Below are 26,965 nucleotides of genomic sequence, written 5' to 3' on the forward strand. Positions count from 1 at the left end.
CCATCTATGATAAACATCTTCATTTTAAAAGATTAAAAGAGATGGCTATCTGTTGTCCCAGTTCCATTTGGAATTGGAGTCATTTTACTGTTGTTTTGTAATGTATTTCTGTGTGGGTGATATGAATGCATGAAAGATATGTCATTATTTGGTTCATAGCTGTTTGGGAAATGCCAGACCTGTCTCCTATTTCTTGTTGAAATGTGCCCGTGGCTAAAAACCCTAGAGTACAGCAGAGTACAGATTGATAGAGTCAGCAATTACTCTATCAACTGTACAGACGTGATTGACAATAAGTGGGATGGGAGCTCCTCTCCTCATAATAGTTTTCGCATGATTACACTTTTCTACCACTAGTGGTTTAAGCATAAGCATGGTCAGGATTAGGTCTAAATATAGTCATACCATCATGCAAAAAACTAACTCTGTATATGTACAGGTGATAAATTAGACCCAGGATTGTATGGGGGTCAAATGGCAGATGGCATGCAATTGAGGGATCTCCACTGATCAGGGTTGTAGTGAATCCAGAGACTGTTCCAGTTACACTGGTTTTTGGGAGGAAACTGGAGTACGCAGAGGAATCTCATGAGAAATTCCTTTCAGAGCCCTGGAGCTGAAAGTTGGCAACACTATGTTCTGTGTGCTGTACAGCCCAAAATAAAAATAGTCAGTGACCATCATGAAGCCAGTTTCATGATGCATTCATCATGCATTCCAATGTTTTTCATCAGCTTTTCATCATCCATTCTCAGGTCCAGTAGCTGTTTACCATGCATCCCCCTGCAGTCAAAATATTCCCTCATACCATGCTGACACTCTGCACTGTCTTATTAACACAGTCGTTCATCAATACTGACAAGTCTTGTGAGTGCTGCAATGAGTTGTGTCATTGTCACAATCAGTCAGGTTAGGAGGGAGGCTGAAAAGACTTCATCAGCATAAGGCTGCAGGATTGTGATGGCATCAGTCCCAGAACTATAAGGTTTTACTGTCCAGTTTGTGCTTTAGCATAAAGCTGCATCTGGCAAAAGTCCCTGCGCTTTGGACAACACTGTCCCTGATTCCAATACCAAGAAGGCACAAACCTCAATTGCTGTAAACTTCTAACACAAAAATACCCACATTGCTTAATCAGGTTCATCCATCATTGGACACCTGTAGTTTGGATTTCAAACAACAGATAATTTCAGACTATTTTTGGCCAATCAAGAATAATTGCTAGTAGAAGTCTAGAAACAACCAACCACTCTAAGTAATGTATGCTGGATAATCAGGGTTAGTTTCTTTCATGCAGCAACCTTGTCTTAAACAATAAAATTCTATTTGATTTGGATAGTGCTTTAACTCTAGACATTGCCACAAAGCAGCTTTACTAGATCCCTAGATCCCTAACAAACAAGCCAATGACAAGGATAAACTTCCTGAGATGACATGAGGAAGAAACATTGAAAGAAACCAGACTCAAATGGTAACCCAGTCTTTTCTGGATGTCACCAAATAGTAAGATGGTAAATCATAGTGCACAGGTGTGGAAGAGAAAAGTGTGTAAGTCCATGGATGAGAAGAGAAAAGTGTTTGAGTCATTGTATGAACGCGGGACAGTATTTATAATGAGTGAGATCTGGGCATAAACTGTTTTTTTAATTATTATTTATTTATTTATTTATTTTATTTTAATTTTTTAGGTTTTTTTTTAAAGTGCAAATCTTTAGAGTATCTGCAGAACAGATATCCAGAGGTGCATCCAGACAATGCTTATTTTGTAAAACCTGAACTGAGACACCAATACAGAAGTGATCCAACATGTGGACAGGCATGAGAAAGTCCCGGAATGTATACACACAAGCACATCACATAATACAGTAGAGTTCTCTGCTGTCATATAGACCTTCGACCTTTAACCTTACTCTGATGACTGTGGTACAATGAGGGATTGTAGCCATAATATTTCAGTGATGGTGTAGGAGTACTGGAGACACTGAAACTCACAATAAATCCTTTACTTTGAACAAGAGGACATATAAGACAGATTAAAAGAAGACTTTTAGTAATACGTTAATTATCCAAATTACTCCACAAAGTAATCAGGAGTCTATACAAACAACCATGTCAAGACATGGGTAGTGGGTTTGCTTTATCTTGCTGAGGCACAATTCAAATTTCTGAAGTTTCCATTGATGTATTGTTAGTGTTTCTGCTGGAAGAATGCGCTCCAACTTCCTCCTCACATGTTGCCAGCTAGAAATAGCAGTGTCACTGCTAGTGCTGGATTTGCTGCTGACCTGCAGATCCTCTTTTTTTGTATCTTATTCTGCCACATTGCTTACTTCTTTAAGAAAAGTCAAAAATGTCAGCCATTTTTACACTATCTGCCCAAAGGTTTGTGGACACAAGACCATCACACCCATGTGTGTTTTGTGAACATCCACTTTTCTGGGAAAGCTTTCCACTAGATTTTGGAGTGTGGCAGTGGGGATGTACAGATTCTACCACAAGAGCATTAGTAAGGTTGGGTAAGGAGGCCTGGGGTGCAGTCAGCATTCCAGTTAATCCCAAAGCTGTTCAGTGGGTTTGAGGTCAGGGCTCTGTGCAAAACACTCACTTTCTGCACAAGGGTATTGTTATGCTGGAACAGGTTTGGGTCCCTTAGTTACAGTGAAGGGAAATTGTAATGCTACAGCATACAAAGACATTCTAGACAATTGTGTGCTGCAAATTTTGTGGCAAAAGTCTGGGGAAGAACCACATATGGCTGTGATGGTAAACTGTCCACAAACCTTATCCATATAGTGTACAAAACTCTTCATTGGCATGAGCATGTGTGACTGATCGCCTGAGTATGTTATGATAAATAGTTGGTCATCATGGAAATGAGTCAGTTGTATTTTTGGAAGGGATGTAACACGTTTTATTTATTTATTTATTTATTTTTTCAAAAGCTGCAGCGTTTCCAGCAGAATCTGCCCCAAATTACTTAATTTGGTACTATATCTGGAGGGTGGACCTAGCCTTGTTTACCAGCCTTTGTTTCTTTCTTCTAAAAACAAAAATTAAATTTCTATAACACACTGTTTCTCTGCTGCTCCCAAAACACAGGGCTTCAAGTATGCGTAGGCAAGTCAAAGCAAGGGCCAAGGAAGAAAATCTGTATAAAGCACAGGATTAGCAATCCACAGCAGAGCCTGGTTTTCTAATTGGATGTTGTGTGGTGGAAGACCCAGGGGATTCACACTGTTCTATCTCTTTGAGGTGCCATGTTGGGGTGAAGGCTAGGAAAGGATTTCATGGTCGGCTGCAGAAGGCAATCCAACCTCTGTCATCCATGTCTCCTTCACTGGGATTGCCAGGCTCACAGTAGAATGTCATGCAGTGAAGAAAATAAATGAGAGATGTACTCATCGAGCGCTTTATTCAGAACACCTGTACAAATGCATATTCATGTAATTATCTAATCAGCCAATGCATGTAGCAGCAGCACTGCATAAAATTGTGCAGATACAGGTCAAGAGACTCAGTTCATGTTCGCATCAAACATTAGAATGTGGGAGAAATGTGAGCTCAGTGATTTAGACCATGGTATGGTTGTTGGTCACAGACAGGCTGGTTTCAGTAGTTTAGAAACTGCTGATCTTTTGAAATTTTCACACACAACAGTCTCTAGAGTTTACACAGAATAATAGAAGGAAATATATCCAGTGAGTGGCAGCTGTGTGGGTGGAACTGCCTTTTGATGAGAGTGATCAGAGGAGAATGGCCAGACTGGTTTAAGCTGACTAGAAGGCTATACCAACCCAAATAACACGTCTGTACATCCATAATGAGTAGAAAAGCATCTCAGAATGCAGAACACACTGAAGATGAGGTGAATGGGCTACAACAGCAGAAGGCATCATCAGGATCCACTCCTATCAACCAAGAGCAGGAATCTGAGGCTAGAGTGGGGTACAGTGGGCTACAGTGGGGTACAGTGGGCACAGGCTCACTGAAATTGGACAGATGAATACTGAAAAAACATTGTCTGATTTTTCTAATCTTATTAAGAAGAAACACGCATAAACCCAGTAACGCATTATAGACCTGAATCCTTTAATAATAATAAAGCATGAACACAGCTGCCTATCTGCCTTTCCGTGTGTGTGTGTGTGTGTGTGTGTGTGTGTGTGTGTGTGTGTGTGTGTGTGTGTGTAATAGTTTGCCTCACATCATTCTTAGTACATTCTTATCAATCAGGTTTGTTATATAATGCATTGCTCATCCCTAATAGTTTCATTATTGAGCTATTGATAGATATTAGATTTTAGCTGTTCCATGTAATATTATGACTATCAATCACTGTATGTGTGAATCAGTTTATTATTTCTGCTCATATGTTCTTTGAAACAGCTTGTCTATCTACATGATCTGTGAGGACCCAGATGCTTACTTATGCCTCAACAGCCTCAAGTCAAACGCACACCAGCCAAGAGCTAGATGAATATAAATCCCTGGGGGAATAGAAAGTGCTGGATGGCTTGCTGTTTTTTTTGTTTTGTTTTGTTTTTTTTTTTATCATAGTTCACAGCTTTCATATGAGTATTTTTCTTTTGTTTCCTGAGATTACTTATTTTTTTCTTACTCTATTCTTTCCACACCTCTTTTGTCTTTATCATGGCCTCCAAGGCTTCCTCTTGAGATCAATGCGCATGGCTCATGTTGCTAAGCCGGCATAAAAATGATAAACAGGTTGAAAACAAATCCCAATGGCTGCCTTAAAGCTGCCATTATTTACTGGCTATCCATAATTTCCCCACAGTGGTGAAATGGCTCATAGGCTTGTTTCCTTTCCATTTACTTTTCTTGAATGAAATGTTTTGTTCGATTTTAAACAAACATTCACAACTTGATCTGCTAGCAAAGCCACGGTACTAATTACAGTCATGTGAAAAAATTAGTACACCCCATGGAAATTTTTTTCTTTTTTCTTTTTACATATTTGGACAAGCAAATATCTGATCCTCGTTGAAGCAGTGCATTTTAATAATGTTGATACTCTCTATCAAATGACATAAAATCGACATTTTGTAGTAATTTTCAGTTTAAATTACCCAAAAAAACAGACCAGTCACATGGAAAAATAAGTACACCCCTAAATTTATCACACCTTCAAATCCATAAAATTAGACTCAGGTGTTCAAGATTGGGTGCCAGGGATTAGAACATGCTTAGGAAGTGCAGGTGGAACCTGTTATTTATACCCTCTCATATCTATTGTCTGATGTTCCCTGTGCTATTGAGGTGTGTGGTGCCAAGATCTAAAGAGTTCTGTAAGGCCTTAAGAAAAAAGGTTGTGGATGCCTATGAGTCTGGCAAGGGATTTGAAAAGATCTCCAAATTATTTGAAATACATAATTTTAGCTGTATTTAAAATACATATGTGTGTCAGCTACATTGCTTTCTTAGTTAGGTTAGATCTTTTAGGTAGGTAGATGTTAGGTAAAATATTACACTGTTAATTTAGCTTGTCTCTCACTAGTCAGTGAAATATACCTTCATACTAAATTATTGATCCCTCATAATCTCTTCTGTTTTGCCTTCTAGAAAATTGACAGATCAGGGTGGGTCTTCACAGGTGAGTATCATATCATGAGTATGCACTTAACATAAGACTGATGGTGTTTTCTAAGTGAGTGAAGGTTAGGTCATATTTATCAGTGTTTCACTGGTGCTGTACCGTGACTCGCCGTAATAAACAGAAATCCGTTATTTTATGTTCATTTCAGGTTGTTTTATGCAAAACAGATAAATTATTAAATCAGGGTGCCATGGGCTTCGATGTATTGGTGCTTGTTTACTATTGCTGGCTTTGTTTTTATAGGCAAATGAGTTTTTGGGATGCTGTTCGTTAGAATTGTTTATTGCCATGGTTTGGATGCATGATTTAGGCAGCCTACATAAGGGAGATATCTGGAAGGATTTGTTTTGGATTGATTTTGTAACAGAATGTTTTTTAGCCTCTGCTAGGAAATGCTGCTCATTTTTAGATCTGTCATCACAAACCAGTCCTCGAACTGAATCTGTGGAACGATAAGTTTGTGCGTCAACATCTTGAACCTGTATGTCCGAAGAGTACGGTTCAGATGGCCACATACGGTAAAATTGGCCACATACTCCCATACTTTTTTGCAAACCAGGAATTAATGGCTGTAAAAACCTCCTCCTTCAGGGAACAGGGTACATGTTCTATGGCCCCTTTGTCCAAGAGGGATCTTACTTCCTGCGCTAATACAAGGCTCTGCTCTGTGCTGACTACTGTGATGAGCACACCTCTGAACCAGGGAGGGGGGATCGAGCTCTGAACTGGAGCCAGTAACCATTTTCTATGGTGGACAGAACCCATGGAGACACATTTTGAAGTAGTATCCACACTGCCAGATGGTCTTTTACTGACGTTAACTCTTCCACATACTGTTGGAGGGAAAGCATCAGATTTGTATTGCCTGTGACAGCTTGCTGACCAGAGAAGACTGAAAATTTGGGACAACATTTGCTGGGGGAGGCCCTACAGTAATACTGAGGGCTAACTGCCCTAACAACGTCACGTCCCCTGTACTTCCCTCCGTGGCCCATGAGGACTCCTTCTTTGTCTGCTTGGCATTTATGATCATTCTCAGATCAGGCCTACTAGCAGAGCTGCTGTGGCATGCTCCATCCCCAGACACTTCGCACAGAAAGTGTGTCCCCCCACTGTCACAATTGTCAACAAGGGAAAAGCAGGTGCTCATGCACCTGCTCATGCACGCGCGCTCACATGCTCCACAGCGCGCTGCTTAAAGGGGAACTCGTGACACCCACGTGATGAAACGGGAGTACGGCGTAACACACTTCACACTTTCTGACTCAGACTTTTCATTTTTTAAAGGTACAGTAAAGATATATATGAAGAGTCTTTTTTTGCGAGCGTTCACACAAATGACTGACTTTCACTGCAGATTTTCACTGCAGATATTATCTGCAGTCTTTCACTGCAGATAATATGGCTGATGACGTCATTCACAGGCTGATGACGTGCATGCTACATGCAAAATGGCCACATCACCTGACCTAGGCGTGATTTCACACAGACTCTAATTCAATTCAATTAAATTCAATTTTATTTGTATAGCGCTTTTAACAATGGACATTGTCTCAAAGCAGCTTTACAGAAATATATAAACACAGGATACAGATTTATCCTGTGTGAATTTATCCTTAATGAGCAAGCCGGTGATTATGGCGGCAAGGAAAAACTCGCTAAGATGAAATGAGGAAGAAACCTTGAGGAACCAGACCCAGAAGGGAACCCGTCCTCATCTGGGTAACAATGGATAGTGTGAAAGTAAAAGAAAGTGCATTATGGTTTTAATATGAAGTCTGTTTTTTTAACTAGTCCACTGTTCACTAAAGGAGACCTGAGTGCAAAACCGCATGTGGTGATTGCAGTCCAAGCGGTACCATCCTAAGCAATCTCCAGCCTGTGGACTCCAGTTGATAAGTGATGAATGGTTCATGAATGGTTCATCATGGTTCAGAATGGGTCAGGATCACTGGCATCTCCATAAAATCATGTGTGGCTCGACAGAATTAGAGAGGGAGAGGGAGGTAAAGAGAGATAGAGATTGTTAGGTAAGATTAAGCTTTGCGTAAAAGAAAGTCTATTCATTCTAAGTTTGGGTAAACAAATATGTTTTAAGCCTAGACTTAAACACTGAGACTGTGTCTGAGTCCCGAATACTAATTGCAAGGCTGTTCCATAACTGTGGGGCTTTGTAAGAGAAAGCTCTTCCCCTTGCTGTAGCCTTCACTATTTGAGGTACCAACAAATAGCCTGCACCTTTTGATCTAAGTAGGCGGGGCGGATCACAGAAGACCAAAATTTCACGTAGGTACTGTGGCACGAGACTGTTTTGTGCTTTATAGGTCAATAGTAGTATTTTGTAATCAATGCGAAATTTTACTGGGAGCCAGTGCAGTGTGGATAAGATCGGGGTGATATGGTCATACTTTCTGGTTCTAGTAAGGACTCTTGCAACTTTAGATAGCGGTCATGCACAAGGGTGCTTCCCACAGTGTGAAGCTAACGCAACGCTGAGTTCCCTTTGAAAGGGAACATGCAGTTAGGTGGACTGACCACTCTAAATTGCCTGAAGGTGTGAATGAGTGTGTGAGTGAGAATGTTTCTGCTGTTCATGCCTTACTGAAGATGAATAAATATAGAAGTGATATAGAAACATCAAGAGGGAAATAGGGAGATATGGGTTGAAAGAGTGCAGAAGATGGAGTGGTGGGTGTGATTCCTTAAATTTCACAAGCACTGTTTTCTTAAAGCAAGGGATTTCATCTGCTTTAGAACCATTTCACACTTCAGGAGTCACCGTGGCCTTTGACATGCCTAGTGGAGCATTCAAGGCTATAGACACATGCCAGCTCTGAAGTCACTTTTCACAAATACGGGGAAAACTAATCTCCAAGCATAGTCTCTAGAGCATCAAATGTGCTAAAATAAATGACCTTTAGTAGAATAAAGTTTTTGTATTTTGACGCTTTGTGACAGCTGTAATAATCGGTGTAAAGTCTATGATGGGTATAATAATGAATTATAATTAATAATAATTTAAAAAAGCAAGAACAAACAGAAATGCACAAACAGTTCACCCCACAGTTACTGAGTACTATAGTGAAAAATGGTTTACTGTATTGTCTTTTTTTTTTTTTTTTAAACCAGTGCTTTTGACTGACTTCAGGAACTCAGTGAAAGTGTAAACAGAAACATAGTAACAAATGAAATAAAAGGAAGTTCATCTGCTTTGAAATTTGACTGAGAGCACTGTGGTCTGATTCCTGACATCCTGCTGTTACTGATTATGCAACATGCTCCTCTATTTCTGCATAGGAGTAACAAGTCCAAATACAATTCAATAGTCACTAGATAATTAAGTTGTATTTAAATTCACCAAAGAAACATTGCTTCCTGGAAAACATTGAGTTCACATTTTGTTGTCCCTCTGAGAGAACCCTTAAGGAGGACCTATTATGCCTCTTTTTACAAGATGTAATATAAGTCTCAGGTGTCCCCAGAATGTGTCTGTGAAGTTTCAGCTCAAAACACCCCACAGATCATTTATTATACCGTGCTGTAAAGGCTCTTTTTGGGTGGAAGCAAAAACACGTTTTTGTGTGTCTCTTTAAATGCAAATGAGCTGCTGCTCCTTGCCCCCTGTCTAGAAGAGGGCTGTGCCTTTACAGCTTGTGCTTCGGATACTACAGCAACAACAAATTAGGAGAACCAGTATGACTGACACCATAAATGCTGGTGTTCAGCCCTATATGTATGAATTCTACAAACAGTAAGCGTTTTCAGGTTAAAAATAAAAAATGATGACATAGCTCTGGTCTCTCTCAATACAATCAGAGACAATGGTAACTTTAGCCTCATTAGCCATGGAATTTGCTAACGAGCACATTCGGAAAGGCGATTTGCAAACATTCTCAAAATATAAAGGGTGATACTTATGCATCAACATTTTTTTCAGTAAATATATTTCCAATGAGGCTATTCACATGAAACTGACTTTTTTCCTGTGTCATTCCACTTTATTACATATAACTTTATTTATGGACTTTAATGATGTTAATTCTTTATATTTCCGGATTTCTTCAGTTAATACGGATATCTGGTGAAAATTTCATGTGAATAGCCTCATTGGAAAGATAATTACTGAAAACAATGTTGACACATCCAGTACTTTTCCCCCACTGTATGTCTTCTGGATATGAAGCTGGATCATGAACAGTTGATATTGATCCATGCTTGAGAATAAACTTTTCAGCAAATCCTGCTTTGTACTGACCCTCATTCACAAAGCAGTCTAGTGTAAAATGATTTGAACAAACATATACGAATGTAGCTATTTTTTGGGGCACATTTCCTTCAAAAATAAAATTTCTCCATTGCATCTTCAGTGACTCTGATGCCGGGAGTATATGAAGACTCTCATGTTCATTTTTACAGCCAACAACCGAACACTTACAAAGCTGAGACATTCTTCTTATCACTATAGCTGCTCCAGCATGGAGAACATGGCGGACTGTGAGCAGCTCACTCAGGGGAGGATCTATGCTAATAGGGCAGAGTCCATCACCAGTCATGGGTGGGGCCTGATCTAATGTGACATCACATTAGAGAGAAAACACAAACGACTCATTTTGAAACACTGTTTATGATTTATGGGGAGTATTAAAAAAAGGAGTTATAATACCGCTGTCCACACTGTTAAAATAAAAAAAAATTAAAACCTATTTGTAGTTCTGTCTCTGTAATGCCTCTCTGGATCAGCTTTATTATAGGCATAGATGATGTGGCATGTTACATAACTACAGAGATACGCCATGTTATGCAAATCAGTCAAGCAGTGTTAACGTTAAACATTAGCTTCCACTGGATTCACAAAACATTTGGAAAGGCTGATTTTCTTCATACCCTTCTTCATATTCTTAAAAAGTATGTTAATCACTCGTAATGTACAAAGCGTGTTCCTGACACAGCTTATTTGAATTTAGCGATGCCCACAAAACTCCATAAAAGGTCAAGTGCACAGAGGGGTGGAAAAATTAAGTGACTAAGAAAAAGCAGGAAGGAAGAAGTGGAAGTTATTTTGACCCACTTCCAAGCCAATAAAAAAATATTTAGCAGTGTAACAGCGCCTGAAAAGATCAAAATCTAGAGCCAGAAAAGGTGAATAAGGTGTGAATTAAGTGAGGTGAAAAGAAAATGTTATGACATTAAAATGGAAGAGGAAAAAAAAAACATCTATCACTGCACCCAGGTGATCATGCACACCACATTGTGCGTGACATGCTACATCGATAAACTGCTATTTCTAAATTGCTTTACGTGTCTCAGCTGATCTGCTGGAAATGTGGCACAGGGCTTAAAAAAATGTCATGGCAAAAGGAATTGAATTAACCTCCAAAAAATCATACCAGTCTTTAACCATCCTTTCCCTCATAAATGTGGCATGCCTAAACCTTCCATCAGATGAGACATACAGACCAGGCCATCCTCCTTTTGTACGGTGACAATTCTTTTTTGCATAATTGAATGATTATTTTTTATTTGTCTTTTGCCATTTCTTGATTTGTTTTTCTTCACTTTCTTTATTTTTTACAACTAGCATGAGGATGTGTTTTTGATATTATATATTCCACACATAAAAGCACAATAATGCATGCAAATGATAGTATTTGAATTCTTAATAAATAATTTGTAAATGTTTACATTATTTAGTTTTCTTAGGTGTGAGTTTACACACACTCAGGAGCACGAGTAGGATACGAACATTTTTCTTGTATGAACGGTTTACGAATAAATCTGTTTATATCCAGCTTCATAAATGAATTTATGTGGTTGTTCAGTACTCTTAGGAAATTAATTTTATCCCTCTGGGAGAACCCTTAAAGGGATGTTTCTCTATCAGAAAGACTTTCAAGTAGAACATTTTATGATCCAGTTGAAAGTGTTTGAAAGTGTTTGAATGTCTGAGTTCTGAAGAGCCCTTCTGTGTACATCATCATTATTTATCTACACCCTTAGTGAAAAAAAGGGTTCTTCAAGTGTCAAATGTTTTGCTCTCTTATACCAGCATATTACAATTACAAATCAAAAGAGCCTACTTCAGTAGCAATGGGAAGTTTCTGATGCACTTTATATGTTTATCGCTAATTTAAGCAGACTATTAAAATTTTTTTAATGTAATTTCTGAAAAATCACTCTGACCTTCAACATGTTCTACTAAACAAAAAACCCCTTTGTACCAGCCATCATAACCTTTTGTACTGCTCTATTCTGTCAGACTGTGGAAGTGAATTTGGGAGGTTAAGGGCCTGTATCGTGTGTCTGGGTCTTAAATTACAGTGGTTAAGCAACATGCATGAAAAGTTGAAAAAAGCCCAGAAGCAACCCATTTTATCAGCCCAAAAACCCCCACCTAATTATACTCTTACCTGCCAGCACGGTGCTTCATGGTCATTCCTTGCTGCGTTGTTAGTCACAGAGCAGCATCGTCAACCCCCCTCCAGCTGTCTATTAGTGTCATCTGAGGACAAACTGTGGACAGCTCACTATGGCTAATGAGGACTGAAGTAGAATGATCTTCAGTTGTACGACAGTAGCCTTTCTCTCTCTCTCTCTTGCACTCTCTCTCACTCTCTCTGAGGAATTCAATTTAGACTTGCAGAATTGTTTCCTTAGTTCCTTTCACTTTCCTCAGCTTGACCCTCAACACACGTGCAAACCATGAGATGTCCTAGTTGAATAATATTCAAAGAACCACTCCACCTTTCAATGCTAAACTTCACCCTTAAAGGAATACTCCAGTGTATACTTTTTTTTTTAAAAAGTTAAACCTAATCTGCTGTAACTGCACTGTATGTGCACTTAAGAATTTCAAAATATTTCCTTGTTGTGAGAAAGAAATGTAAAACGTGTTTACTTAAAACACACTTACAATAGAAGTCTAAGGACAAGTATTGGGGCAATCAATAAGTAAGGACTAAAACTCTTGCGGGTGTAATCCCCAATGGGGTGGCACAATGTGAAGTTACCACCCTGAATTGGATTATTTTCCAGTAAAAACATGGCCTGGAGTGTTTTATTCCTCTTGTCACGTACCGTGGGTAGAGATGGAAGCAGTTGCGGGTGAAAGAATCAAAGCAGAATAATCCAATGGGAAAGGCAAAGTCCGTGGTCGTGAAAACAAGCAGGGGTCAGGCGATCAGGCAAACAAACAAAACGAGGCTAGGTAGAAATGGAGGTCGGGGACGGAAACACTGGTCAAAGTCACTTAAGCAAAACTCACAAATGAATGGCTTGGATAACGACAGAGAGCAAGCCTATTGAACATTTACTTTGTGAAGTCTGTTTGCCTCCAAAGTCTCTTAAGTGCTGTGGTGAGAGTGTGTGTTTGATTGGATGCAGGTATGTGTGATTAAAACTCCAGGGAGGGTGAGCACATGCGTGTGTGGGAAGTGTAGTTCTCAGCGGCCATGTTTGTAGTCCGCGGTGCCTCCTGAGAAACTGGGTCCTGGCTTGGCTGTGATTTTACACCTCTTATATCACAGCAATTTGCCAACAATTACACTATTGAATTTATTAGTGAATGATACAACATACTTTTTAACCGTTTGAGTTTTATATGTTTAATGCTGTGTAACATTCACAAGACAAGTTACTTTCAGTTCTCACTTACATTATAGTAATATACATTCATAAAAAAAAAAAAGCAACTTTTGATGTTACTGTCAAACCAGAAAGTACAACCTCCTCTGTCCTACAGTATCATGACAGAAAACTTACTTACTGTTACAAAGCACTAACACTGGAGCCTCCTTCCATCCATCCCTAGGCCTGGGGCCTATTCCAGGGAACTGGGGGCACAAGGAAAGGGACACCCTGGAGGTCATCGCACACACATTCACACACTATGGACAATTTGGAAATGCCAATCAGCCTACAGTGCATGTCTTTACACTGGGGAGAAAACTAAAGCTGAAACCACGGAGAGAACATGTAAACTCCAAACACACAGCGTGGAGGGAGGATTTGATGCCCCAACCCCAGAGGTGCGAGGCAAATGTGCTAACCACTAAGCCACTGTGCCCCCGAGACGCCTGTAATAAATGTTAAATATCTTCTTATAGAAAGCTTCACCACATACACAGTATATATTTTTCTTTGGTGAATAGCAACACATTTTATAAAATACATTAATCATTAGCCTTAGATTATGTATATCTTCCGACATAAAAGTCTCTGAATGAGCTGTTACTATAGAAACAATAACTTATTATATCTAGAACCTGATCATCTGAATTACGTCAGAACTGCTGTTATAGAAAAGTTACGCCTTCTGACCAATCAAATTTGAGAATTCAGCAGCACCGAGGTATACATTTTTATGCAAAATATAGAACATTTCAGACGAAGCTTTAAATCTGTAGAATCATCTTTCAGAGATGATACTAGTTTTTTTCATAGTGAGGTTTTCAATTGGGTTTATTTGTGTTTATACTGTATGTACAGTATATACAATGAACAGGGTTGTGTCTGATTATAGACAGATACCAACAAAACCTTAGAATAAAATGTAAGTAAAATATTTTTGCTCCATTCATATTGTCCAGTTTTTGAAAGTCGGATAAATCTTTCTCAGCACAGAATTCTCTTTTCTCATATGTGTATGTATGCTATACCATTGTTAAATTCTCAAATCTGTTCAGAATGTATTGATTCATTTTCCATAACAGCTGCTCTGGTTATAGTCCTAGTTGTAATTCAAATCACAGTTTCATATAAATGCTCTCATTCTAATATGTTATCGCTTCTGTAGTAGCAACTCACACAGGGACTAATATGACGGACGCTCCACATAAACGGATTTTAAAAAGTGAACTTTTTAAAAGTGATAACAGTGACTATCTTGTCCAGCGGACATGTCACAACATTAAATGAAACTATGGCTGTGGTATAAGAGGAAAAAAAAACTTTGAGATGTGCTGTTATTGAAAAATAATAAACTTCAGAGTGGTCATACTCCATTATTAATTATTGTAACAGCATGCCTGCTTGTGTTTTATTCCATATATCAGTCCCACCCAGATTTCACGATTTTTCACTCACAGAAATTAACACAAAATCAAGCAAACAGCAATATTTTGAGGAGCTTTCAATTTTTCAAAATTACAGCAGGTTCTTTGCAGATTTGGGGCAGGACGCATCGTGTTACGTCATCACCATGCCCATTCAGCCAAAGCCTTCTTCAATTCACGTGCGCCATTTGGATTTAAGAAATTGAACTTTGGTTTTCACATATCCTTCAGTTATCATTTCTGAGTTAATGCATCGTTTGCACTGTGTGAAGATGATGCATAGTTTGCATAATCTGATGCATTGGTTGCATTTTGTTATGATGATGCACCGGGGGCATCCTTTTAATATTGTTAATATTGTTCGCATGCTGTAAAATTGATGAATATCTTGGCTGTGTCCGAAATCGCGTAGTACTTTACTACACAGTAGGCGAAAAGCAGTATGCCAGAGGGGCATTATTTCTGAACTCTCAGTAGGTGAAAAACCGTAGGCAAGATATACCTGGATGGCATACTGCTTCCGGCAAGATTTTGCAGTATACAACTGATAGACACTACTCGAGTGAAAAATCCCAGAATGCAATGGGATTGATGCGGACAAACTCAAAAAAAAATAAAAAATTGCGGAAGACAGCGCGTCGGCTCTTTTTAAGTATTAAACTTCGCTATACGGGACTTGTTTAACTATACCCGAATATATTGTTAACTTGTTGAAGGTTTAAACAAGAAAACAGCTGTCACAACTTTTGAAACCATTTTCGTGATCTCCATCATGCCTTAGCCGGCCAAGCTAATGCTAACGAGTTTACCTCAGCCTATTAACCCCACCCACATTACATTACTAATTCAGTTAACTGTCCTAATGTGCATTTTGTGCATTTTCTGATTTTGTGTGTGTGTGTGTGTGTGTGTGTGTGTGTGTGTGTATGTGTGTGTGTGTGTGCGTGTGTGTCTGCGCGTGCGTGTGTGAGTTGTAGACTGACCTGTACTGACACTAATTGGTGAATATGAACTGCAGGAGCTTGAATGTCCTAGAGATACACATAGCCTTGCTGAAAACAATACATTTCAGGTACACACACACACACACACACACACACACACACACACACACACACACACACACACACACACACACACACACGCAGTTTGAACTTCCTATGGAAAGTATTGACATGTTAGCATCCCTGTGAAATGCACTATATAGAAGTTATGTTTAAACACATCAGGATCTAAGATGTTTCTAGAGTTCAGTGATTATGCCACATTACACCACAACGCTCTTGACTTGATAGGTCAAAGAGTCTTATACATTATTTATTAAATAACAGCTCATTCACAGAGACTTGCATGGCGGATACCTAATAATGAACAGATCTAAGGTGTTGTTATTTGGATATGGATATTGTTTTCTGTAAGAAGATATTTATCTACATTTATGGAAGCAATCACTGGTGTCAGTAATTTATAACTGTCAATAAGTTTCTCACGAACATGACATGAGCTGTGCATTTCTTTTCGTCTTATTAGCTACAAGAGAGAGGGAAAAAAGAGAGACTGGTGAGGGAACGACTATTTATAGGTGCTATAACATTAGTATAGCAGGACGTATAAGAGGAACTAACTTATCTTTATTATATTAAATCTATGTTAATCTTATATTAACATACATAATGATAAACTAATAACATTATTGACAAATTGCTGTGCTGTTAGAGGAATACAACCGTTCAGGATATGCTATTGCATCAAAATAAACAATTCAGGATAGTAGAAGTAACTCTGCTTCACACCTGGCTGCATCACCCCACCCAAATGTTGATTATTTTCCTATAAAAGCATGCTGGGTTATTTTTATCCCTTACATAATGCTAAATTTACTCTTGTGTCTTTCTAATTGTAACTGTTGTCAAGAGACCTTATTCCTGTTTTCCCCCAATGATGTTCTGCACTTATTTTTGTCCTACATTTTTTTTTTCTCTGTTTGCCTTTTAAATTCATCTGATTTACTATGTTTTTCAGCTCACCTCCTCTTCACTTATTGGTCTCACTGGGATCCCTGAGGTTAGCTGCAGCTTTTAACCGAATGCTCATGCTGTTTTATTCACATACAAAACTCTCCATGGCTCTCCAGAGGCTCTTTGCCTTTTGCCTCTGCAGTCTGGTGCCAATAGGTGATATTAATATGATGATAGTGGACTACAATGAGCTGGAGAAACCTTGTTCTGGTAACTGATAGACGTTGTGTTCAAAGGGAGGTCTGAAATCTTTGTAATGGTATACTGTCCTCTATATACATCCTCTGTATACTTTGACAGCAAGCTAAACTACACCCTCATCAAAAGTTCACAGATACTGAAAGTCTCGTTCCACTTTTAATAAGGATAAGGTAATACTATGAAATAGAAAGGAAAACGATAAAACAATATGAATTTACATTCACAATATCCATCCACCCATCTTCTATACCACACTCACATACCCATCCATACACTACAGACACTTTGGACATGCCAATCAGCCTCCCATGCATGTATTTAGTCTGGGGGAGGAAACCGGAGTACCTGGAGGAAACCCCTGCAGCACAGGGAGAACATGCAAACTCCACACACACACAGGGCCACGGTGAGAATCAAACCCCAGACCCTGGAGGTGTGAGACGAACATGCTAACCACTAAGCCACATTCACAACATGTACGTGTACATCAAATAGATCCTGCTTACATCTGTCTATGTAATCTACCAAATGATAGATTTAACTCTTAAATACACTGCTTTGCTTGCCTATTAAAAACATGAAATTAAACACGCAAACAAATGAGGGTAATAATGAAGCACAAGTACATAAAATGTGAATACTTAAAAGATGATCAAATACAATTCAAAATGTATGAACAATAGTAATGAAACATACTGACGAAGCCACCAAAGGCCCAAGATGAATGCAGATGGATGCTGATTCACTGCCACATGTGGGGGGGGGGGGGGTGTTACATAGAGCAGTTAATCAGAAAGCGTACACATAAATATAACTGAAATATGTGAGCAGCTTCTTTCCCCCAAAGTAAGTGTAAGTTACCATTCAACCCTGTTGTATAGTAAACACTATAGTTTCTACCGTCTCATCTGTGATGACTGGCATAGGACAGAAAATAGTGTTTATATCACTTACTAATTATCATTACCATTCAAATTATCAAATTACTTGGAAACTCTTAAATTTTGTTGTTGGTCTATTTAATATTTTTTGTTTGTTTGTTACTTTGGTTTGTTTTTTCTATTTTGGCTGGACAAAATGACCCTTTCAGCTGAAAAATGAGCTGTTTTCAACCATATTTATCCTTAAAAATGTAGTGAAAGGATGTTAACTATTTCAGTTAACAATAAGTCTTAGTTATTTTATTCATGTTAATTATGATTACTAATTCTGAAGTTCAAGGCTTGTTCATGTTAAGTAATTATTAAATAATGTCAGTAAAGGGAACCATAATGTAAAGCTTTACCTTAAGTATTAACCTATATAAACAGGAAAGGAAGGTCATATTAAGAGGTAAAAAAAAAACAAACAAAAAAAACCTTATTCTCACCCATCCAGCAAAACTCGTTGAAAAGATGCTAAAGATACAACCTTGCCAGATATCTCAACAACGATGAGATTTGGTAGAAAAGTAAAAAGTCATCCCTCTAAGTCTAAATTTGGTTGCAAAGTGAACGTTGAAAAGATGCCTTTTACAGGCTGTTTCAACAACTATTTTAATCATGAATTCATGATTATGTATTATATTCATTATATTATTATATCATATTATATTCATAATTACTCTCAAAATAAGACAACTGACAAAAAAAGTACCGATAAACCATTTGACACCAGATGTATTGCGAGATACATCCGCCAGACCTTCCAGTGGCATGTTATTGTATATACAACAAAAGACACTTAAAAATTTTCTCTGAGCAGTAGTAAAAGTCAATCTAATGTACGTACTTCTGCCAGCCTTTTTTCACTACCCCGCCCTTTTCCTCCTCCATGCCCAAGTGCAAATAATTTGACTTTTGAACTCTGAGTGACCAATCAATCAAAACAAGCCACTCTGTCGTTCTGTCCTGCTATCATCTGAAATTCATATCCTGTGTTTGTGTGTGTGCGTCATGAAGCAGCGGGGAAAATGCATTCTTATAGATAAATGTTATATTAAAGAGCAGTAACATTAAGTTTTTTGTATGGCATATATTAAGCATATGAACAGCAATGATTATATAAAAAATCTTCAGAAAGACTCATTTGGGTATAGTGTACACAACACACATTTTCCTCGAGATATAATTCCCCACGTGCTGCAATGTGATCTTATTTTCATGGCTGTATTAGGGCTATATGTGGTCCCAAACAAACGTTCATCTTGGGATAAATTTAGACCATATCAGATGGACTAAACAAAGCCCAATTTTCTACTGACTCTTTTTGAGCTAAATAAAGGCCATGGTGGGCCGACCAGATTTAGCCCAAAAAACAATATCCATAGATGTCTTGTGGGATTATCCTTATATTATTGTGTGAATTACCACTATTGTGTGAGTTTGATGCTCACACAGAGCAACAGAGCTTTACAAATAAATTCTGTTTATGTAAATTCTATTTTTATTTGTCACAGACAGTCGTAAAAAGCATTTTACTGCATGTCATCCTGTGTATGGTTGTGTGTGAGCCCAATAAATTTCAATCTGAATGAACATTCAGCTGAAAGTTTAATGAGGAGGTTGCTCTCAGGGCTTCAAGAGGACTTTAAATTATTTGAGCTTCCATTAATCTTAGGGGTGTCTCTCAGGTCCAACCACAGGACTATAAGTCTCAGTGAAGGAATGGACAGGCAGGTCTTTCCTTTTTTTTTTCTATTTGATTGACTCATTGCTCCACATCAACATCTCAGTTGAGAGGAATCCAGACTAGAATTGCTTTACTGAATATACCTCAAAATGTCAAAATGACCTTTTGTACAAAGTAGTTAACATGCTCAATACCACACATTTATTTACATTTAAATGGGGACCTAGAAATAGTGCAGAATCTTGAGTGATTAAATATTGAAGATATTGAACGATTACATTCATATTTTGAATATTTAAAAATTCTAAAACCTTTTGTTTATTTCCCATTTTAAATTAAAATTTAGAGTTTCAATGTGGTCTAAGACTTTTGGACACTGCTGTAGTTTATTAGTAGCAACTTGAAAAGACTGGACTGACTGAATTATAAGACCAGTGTGAGTCAAGGAAAGGAATTTGAAATAATGTGTCTGACACCATGCTCTTATTTTTGTTCTCTACTAATATAGACTCACTGATAGTCTACTGCACGAAACGCCAAATGCTAAATGAGTGTAACTTTTGATAGACAGAAGCTGTATGTGTGCAAGAATGGATGTTAGGAGCAAAGTACACTTTTAGATTGATCATGGGATTTAATTCAACAACTCAGTGATGATGCACTGCAAGGCCATCTTAAATCTGGCTCAAATATATATATATATATATATATATATATATATATATATATATATATATATATATATATATATATATTTAGCTACTGTACCAATCTAAGTAGAGTGCATTTTTCGAATGACTATTTTATGGTGGTAGACCTCATCTTTAATGCAGGGGTTGGAAATGGGCACACATAAGAAAAAGTAATGGGGTCTATTGAAGAGAACAATTACAGCATATGCAGCAGCAAACATTAGTTTATGGCACATAATCTTTCATACATTAAGGGCAAAAAAAAATCCATGAAATGAAATGTTCATATGACCTAACTTAATGGGCATGCTGCATTTGTACTTTTGGATTTTAACTTAATCGGGCTTTTGCATCAAGTTTTTGAACTTGAAGATAATGAATGAAAGTTATTTTTATTAGCTTTATGTTGCCAATTATTAATTAGATTTTAGTAAAAGCACATTAATAGCTAGTTGGAGAAGATATAGATATTGCTCCGTACCATAGTTGCTACGACACAGGACTCAAGACAGCGCAGGAGTACAGTCGTTATTTGCCACTTAAGTCAGCACATGAGGAGGTGGGAAACAAGGTCTGGCACCATTATTCATTCCGTCTTCTTCTCTGTTCGTCCTTCTCCATTAGTCCTTTCTCTACTTTACTTTAATGCCACGCGGCATGCGCAGCAACATGAGGGGTTTAAATAACCAGTCAGCATTCTCTTAATTGCTGACAGCTGGCAACACTTGACACAGTTTTAGCGTCCATGCGCACTTAATGCACGTGCAGGTGCAGGTCGCCACAGGGTCATCTGCCAGCAAGATCGTGACAGAACCCCCTCCAACGGGGGTCCTGGGCCCCTGTGTAATCTGTCTCTTGATGCATCGGAAAACAGGACGGCCTCCGCCGGGAAGCAGACAGGTGGAGCATCACCCCCAGTTGGACTGAAGCTCGGGGTGATGTCCTCAGCGGGACTGGAATGCTGGGCGACGTCCTCAGCGGGACTGGAATGCAGAGCAACGTCCTCAGCGGGACTGGAACGCTGGGCGATGTCCTCAGCAGGACTGGAACTGGGAGCAACATCCGCTGTGGGGCTGGAGCTCGGAGGGACGTCCTCTGCAGGGCTGGAGCTCGGAGGAACGTCCTCTGCGGGTCTGGACAGTGGGACAGCCTCCTCAGCAGGACTGGACAACGGGACAGCTGCCTTGGCAGGACCGGACAGTAGGACAGCCTCCTTGGCATGACAGGACAGCGGGGCAGCTACCTCGGCAGGACAGGACAGCGGGACAGCTTCCTCGTCAGGACAGGACAGCGGGATAGCCTCCTCGGCAGGACACGACAGCGGGACGGCCTCCTCGGCAGTACAGGACAGCGGGACAGCCTCTTCGTCTGGACAGGGGGACAGCCTCCTCGGCAGGACAGGACAGCGGGACAGCCTCCTCGGCAGGACAGGACAGCAGGACAGCGTCCTCGTCAGGACAGGACAGCGGGACAGCTTCCTTGAGGGGACAGGACAGCAGGGCAGCTTTCTCAGCAGGACAGGACAGCGGGACAGCTTCCTCACTGGGTCAGGACAGCAGGGCAGCTTTCTCGGTGGTAGAGACCTCCCCGCGGGTCTCTGGCTGGAGCTCCAAGGTCGCCAAGTTGACCTCGGGCTGGAGCTCTGGAGCTGAGACCTCCCCGCAGGTCTCTAGCTGGGGCCCAGAGGTCGCCAGGTTGACCTCAGGCTGGAGTTCTGTAGCTGAGACCTCCCCGTAGGTCTCGGGCTGGAGCTCTGAGGCCGCCAGGTTGACCTCAGACGGGGGCCCAGAGGTCGCCAAGTTGACCTCGAGCTGGAGCTCCGCACGAGCTTTCCAGTGTAGGCGTTTATGCTCCCGACAGCTGCTCTTGAAGCATTCCTTCGAACAGTAGATCTTGGAGTCTCCAGTCTTCTTGGAGACGCAGTTTCTTTCAGGTGGGGAATTGTAACTGAGTCTCCCTCCCACAGCCCTCAGACATATCTCGGTGTCCTCTCCACCATGTCGACTGGAACCTGATGTGAAGCTGCGGATTCAGGCATGTTCACCCACTTGGGAGCTGTAGAGTCTAGCGTGTCCACCCACTTGTAGAAAAGGTGGAAGGGCAGGTCAGGCTGGGGCTTTCCATTGACCAAAAACGTCAGCAGATCCAGACCACGAAGATGTCCTGGCCGGTAGAACTCTTCGACAAACAGTTCCGTGAACTGGGTAACATCCAGGAGAGCGGGGGACCGAGCACTCACCAGTTCCTCCACCCAGTCCCTGGCTGGGCCGCAAAACCGGGACACCAAGAACCCGATCCATTGGCTCTTGGTAGGCTTGGGATACACCAGGCTGCAGAAATAAACCTGGCAACTGCAGAGGAATTCTAGCGGCTAGCTCCCCAATCCCGCTGACACTGGTGGGAGCTCAGCAGCGAACCTCTGCGGGAACTTCACAGACTGGAAATGCGGCCAGTAGTCCGAGCGCCTCCCAATAAGGTGCTCTCCTGCTACTTCCATGATTGGGCGCAGCATTCTGTTACGACACAGGACTCAAGACAGGAAGTAAGCGCAGGAGTACAGTTTTTTTTTTGCCATATAAGTCAGTACACGAGCTGGTGGGAAACAACGTCTGGCACCATTATTCATTCCGTCTTCTTCTCTGTTAGTCCTTTCTCCATTAGTCCTTTCTCTACTTTACTTTAATGCCGTGCGACGTGCGCAACAACACGAAGGGTTTAAATAACCAGTCAGCATTTTCTTAATTGCTAACAGCTGGCAACACTTGACACAGTTTTAGAGTCCATGCGCACTTCAAGCAATGAGTGGCTTCAGAGCGCGCACGTGCACGTTGTCGCCACAGCGCCATCTGCCAGCGAGATCGTGACAATAGTTATGGAAATTTGATCACACTTTAGGTTGAGGGCATTAAAATCAAATATTTGGATGGCATATGGGTTTTGTTAGAAAAAAAGAAGATTTAATAGTGACTAGATTTGAATGAAAAAGGACCACAAGCACACACTAAAAATATATAAGAAGTATAAAACAGTAAATCATTGGTGGATACATAGATACGTAATAGAAGATTATCCCTATATCATTTTCATTTTTACAGATGCAAATACATTCTCAGTAAAACCATAAGGGTAATTAAAGACTGACTCTCTCTCTGTCTCTCTCTCTCTGTCTCTCTCTCTCTCTCTCTGTCTCTCTCTCTCTCTCTCTCTCTCTCTCTCTCTCTCTCTCTCTCTCTCTCTCTCTCTCTCTCTCTCTGTTCTCCAAAGACAATATTTACTGCATTAAAATGTCTATCACCTCTCAAATATATATATATATATATATATATATATATATATATATAATATTATATTATATTTGTATATACATATATATGTGCAACAATACTTTGCAGTACCTCCCTTTGCCAAGATAACCCCCTCCCCCTCACACACACACACACACACACACACCCCACCCCCGCCCGCCCATGTTTCACTTACTTAGTTGGTAGGATATTTCAGTCGAATGTTTATTGTTTGTTTGGGCAATGATGAAATGCCACCATTTGAATGGCCTTTATAATCAGTGGTTTTAGTGATTTTCAGTAACAACTAACACACAGTGCAGTTTGTCAACTGGGAACACATTAAGCCAATAAGAGCAGATAAAAAAGAAATTGGTTGCCTGAGATTATAAGGGATGGACACATTAATTCACAGTCAGTTCGACTGAGGGCCAGAAATCAAATGTAAACTCAGTCAAACCGCATTCAATCGTACTTCTTCTTTTGCATGTGTTTGTCTAGCCTACACTCTATTAATGAGTCAATAAGTCAATCCTCTGATCCATGTTAATAAAGAAATCATTTCAGTCATTTCTGGTCATTTGAAAGTGCATTTAATATATTGGGGGGTGTCAGACTGAAGTAACTGAAGATTTGAGGTAAAAAGAAAATATTGCTGAGTCAATGGAAAAGTGTAGGAGTAATGATGCCATCTGTGTTACAACACAACACATGCTTTATTGTCTAATTGTCCGATTACACTTTTTAGATCTTAATAAGGCATGGTAGTATTGACAAATATGCCAATAAGGTTTATGTGGTGTCTAAACTACAAATCAGACTTCATGTGAAAACTATAACGAATTTCCTGGTTACACGACTTCACTATTTGACCATGTAGTACATAGTTATAGAAAGGATTTATTTATAATTATATATAAATAAGTGTGTGTCACCCAGATGAGGATAGATCCAGATGAGGATCCCTTCTGATCTCAAGGTTTCTTCCTCATATTATCTCAGGAAGTTTTTCCTTGCCACCGTTGCCTCTGGCTTGCTCATTAGGGATAAATTCATACATTTAAAATCTATATCCTGAATTGATATATTTCTGTAAAGCTGCTTTGGGACAATGTCCATTGTTAAAAGTGCTATACAAGTAAAATTGTAATTGAATTGAATTAAATATACAGGAAGCACAATGCCACACCATGAGACTGCAGAGAAGGGGAAGTTATGGGATGTGATGAGGATATAGTGTATTTAAGGACACGCATAAAGGGAGTCTGCATAAAGATACAAATAGCATGTATTATTGATCACATAACCAGATGAATGACCAGACCTCAGCGGGCAAAAGGAAATTGCTTTTCCATCCAGCTGCCCATTTAAGAACAACCTATTAACTGGCCTAGAATCTTTAAAGCAGGCTAGGTGTAAACAACCCGTTTTGTTCATCTCTAACAAAAATACAAGTTATCAGGCTTGCTGTGTAATTGGAAAGCAAGGAGTGTAACATAAATCAAAGAGACCAGACACCAGATTTGTTGTTTTGATGTCAAAGGTATATAAAAAAAATAAAATAAAACGTAGCTTGCTACTCGGTGAGCAGTGCCAAAATAGAAACATTTTTGCTAACTGGAGATTTTTAAAGTAGTTTGCCTATTCCAAACCAAATAAAACGTCAATATCGTCCCCTTCTCCCTATCTAAAACAAAAACAGGAGAAAAACAAACACTCACCCAGACAATTTCCAGGCAGCTATAAAAGTCATAATCATCCAGTAATAACAGTGTGCAACTATAATATCTAATATCCATAATTATAGGTATAAAGATGCTGATAAAAATATTTACAAATGTAAAGTATAGGTGAGTATAGAGCTTATGTACACAACTCACAAAGCTAACATAAAGCTGGAGTGTCCAAAGTGCAAGAAATCAACTACAAAATCTAGCAACATGGTGAATTTTACAGAATTCAAAATGAGCATAGAGCAGTGAATTGACAAAGAAGCTAGCATAAAGCTGGGATCTACAAAAGGCTGTTTGTAGGATCTACAAAACTGGGACTGACACGGTGTACCTCAACATTCCACCACTGGCAAAGATAGTCTCCCAGATGAATGAAGATCTGGAATGATCTTCAGTCCAAATCTGCCAATCCTTGCATCGGATCTGGTTATATTGTGGGATATCCTAAACACATGGTAGAGAGAGAGTGACACACACACACACACACACATACACACACACACACACACACACACACACACACACACACACACACACAGAAAGCCAAACTACATCCAGGGACATCCTTGAGACTGTCACTTTTGGTTTGCTCACTGGGGCTCAAGGCACTCATTTTTGTAAAGCTGCTTGAAATCAATGTATATAGAAATGTATTGTAAAAGGACTATAAAAATAAAATTATATTTTGTTTATAGATACTGTCTTAAAATAAATGCTGTAATCGGTCTCATCAAATTCATTTCAAATCTGTGTTCTAAATAAAAAACATCCTGTGGACTATAATTGAATTGAAGGATTAAAAAAATAAAATAAAATAGAGCTAGTCTCTGTTATTCCACTAGGGAGGTGAATATTTATGCAATCACAACTTTTAAAAAAATGTTTTATAGGTTTGGCCTGTTACCTAAAATGAGTTTGACACCACTGGTTTAGGAGTTATGACAATTTCATTGTCTACAGGTGCATGACGGCTTAGTGGTTAGCACATTCACCTCACGGTTGGGGGCTCGATTCCCGCTGCTGCCCTGTGTGTGCGGAGTTTGCATGTTCTCCGTGTGCTGCAGGGGTTTTCTCCAGGTACTCTGGTTTCCTCCCCCAGTCTAAAGACATGCATGGCAGGCTGATTGGCATGTCCAAAGTGTCCATGCTATGTGAATGTGAATGTTTATGTGATCCTGTGATGGATTGGCACCCCATCCAGGGTGTACCCCACCTTGTGCCTGATGCTCCCTGGGATAGGAGTGTGAGAGTATGTATGTGAGAGTGTGGGATAGTCACCTATCCTGGGATAGGCTCCATGTTCCCCGTGACCCTGTAGGATAAGCGGTATAGAAAATGGATGGATGTATTATGAATCTATGTTTACTTTGATTGTGTGGATTATAATGATAATTCTTTGAAACAAACTAAAGTACTGTCTGCAATAACATTTAACCATCTGTATCTGAAATGTAACCAAATACATTATGCACCCTTGTTTTAAAATAATTTGCATCTCCATTAAAGAATATATCGTCTTGTTTGATCTTCGTCTATTAAGAATGATCATGGATTATAAAATTATAACCTGTCAACCCATTTTACCCACACCCAACATCCCGTGTATTTGAAACATTTCATACTGTCAGACTTGTCACTTTAATTAATTCATACTGCATTTATCAAAATCCCATACTCCACTGTTGCCCAGAAGAACATGGGTTCTCTCGAGGTTTCTTCCTCAATCCCTCTCACTAGCCACTGTCTCCTCTGGCTTCCTCATT

At 39.6% G+C, this 26,965-nt stretch overlaps 1 long non-coding RNA gene across 1 annotated transcript in view; it reads right to left on the minus strand.

Moving 5' to 3' along the window:
* Positions 1–20,827, minus strand: part of LOC128629430 (uncharacterized) — a 39,180-nt gene extending 18,353 nt beyond the window's left edge. The window contains exon 1 of the long non-coding RNA XR_008393783.1: positions 20,667–20,827. This is a non-coding gene — a long non-coding RNA (uncharacterized LOC128629430). The remainder of the gene's footprint in view (positions 1–20,666) is intronic.
* Between the last annotated feature and the right edge of the window lie 6,138 nt (positions 20,828–26,965).

This window comes from Ictalurus punctatus, chromosome 29, assembly GCF_001660625.3.
Source record: "Ictalurus punctatus breed USDA103 chromosome 29, Coco_2.0, whole genome shotgun sequence".
NCBI lineage: Eukaryota > Metazoa > Chordata > Actinopteri > Siluriformes > Ictaluridae > Ictalurus > Ictalurus punctatus.